Genomic DNA, 1,854 nt, shown 5'->3' on the forward strand with positions numbered 1-1,854 from the left:
ACTCACCCGTGGCCAACTGCTGTTCCCACGGAACCTTGCTCCACTTCAGTCTTCAAAGCTCTCATTTGAATCGTTGCTACTGTCACCAAGATCTGCACTGGAGGCCCCTCCACCCAGGCTCACGCCACAGGCTTCCACGGCTTGTTCAAAAGATTGCTCTCACGCAAACACCTCCACGCCCACCTACTTGTGTGTGGCTACATGTAGTTTTGAGACGCAACAAGCACGAATGCTCGCTTCGCTCGCTTTCTTCCACACACAGCGGAGTATAGGTACGACGCTTGAGCGCCATCCATTTTCAGGGCTAGTTGATTCGGCAGGTGAGTTGTTACACACTCCTTAGCGGATTCCGACTTCCATGGCCACCGTCCTGCTGTCTATATCAACCAACACCTTTTGTGGGTTCTCATGAGCGTCGATTCCGGCACCCTAACTCCGCGTTCGGTTCATCCCGCATCGCCAGTTCTGCTTACCAAAAATGGCCCACTTGAGACTCGGTTATTCAGCATTGCCCGCTTCATAAACAAAGAAAGCGCGCCGCCTTACCCATTTAAAGTTTGAGAATAGGTTGAGGGAAGTGGCTCCCCCAAGGCCTCTAATCATTCGCTTTACCAGATAAAACTAACCACAGCAATAAAATAAGTCTCAGCTATCCTGAGGGAAACTTCGGTGGGAACCAGCTACTAGATGGTTCGATGAGTCTTTCGCCCCTATACCCAAGTTCGACGACAGATTTGCACGTCATGATCGCTACGAGCCTCCACCAGAGTTTCCTCTGGCTTCGCCCTACTCAGGCATAGTTCACCATCTATCGGGTCCTAACATCTGCGCTAAAACGCAAATCCTTCAGCGGAGGAGGGTGGATCCACACAAAAAGTGCTTTTCCCCCTCCCCCAATCCAGATCGGTCGATGGTGCTGCGAGTGCTGCTGTTAAAAGTGTACTCACGCACACTTCCCAACACTGCATCCCACCTCTCACTTTCATTGCGCGCCCTAGCTTCATGCTCGCTAAAACACTCGCGCACATGTTAGACTCCTTGGTCCGTGTTTCAAGACGGGCCGTTTGCAGCCCTGTCGCCAGCATCTCCCCGGTGGTGTGCGCCAAGCGGCAAGCGCAACATTCCCAACACCGCCCGCACACACTCTGTCAACAGCACAAGAGAACGAGTCTCCCGTGCCAAAACAAGAGTCTGCGCAACACAATGCCGAGAACAGCACCCATGCCAAAGACCACATAACAAAGCCACCGCATCGATAATTTCCTCAGTCCCGCGTGCGACAGAAACATAAAAAGCAGATGCGCCACGCACAAGGGCGCCCTCGCATCGCCGTCTCTCACACACAAAACTCATGCTGGCAGACACGCCCCGCGAGTGCAGGCAGCGCAGCACACAACAACAGCAACGCAGCGGCGCACATGTGCAACAAGTACACACAATACACCCCCCGCACCACTGTTATGCACAACACCAACCCTGATCACAAGGCGCGCCCAGTCTCTGCTAGCTGCAAGCGATTCTCTGTCAACGGTTTCACGTACTGTTTAACTCTCTTTTCAAAGTGCTTTTCATCTTTCCCTCACGGTACTTGTTCGCTATCGGTCTCGTGCCAGTATTTAGCCTTGGATGCAGTTTACCACCCGGCTTTGGGCTGCATTCCCAAACAACCCGACTCAAGAGAATAAACGGACCACACACCGCACATCAGCGCAAATAATGTAGCACCAACGGGACTCTCACCCTCTCCGGTGTCCTCTTCCAAGGAAACTCGGTGCTGCGCCAAACAACAATGCACATTGCGAACACCTGCACCATCACAAAGACATGCGACGGCCCGCATCCCATAAAGACTAC

Source organism: Salpingoeca rosetta (assembly GCF_000188695.1).
Source record: "Salpingoeca rosetta unplaced genomic scaffold supercont1.30, whole genome shotgun sequence".
Classification (NCBI taxonomy): Eukaryota; class Choanoflagellata; order Craspedida; family Salpingoecidae; genus Salpingoeca; species Salpingoeca rosetta.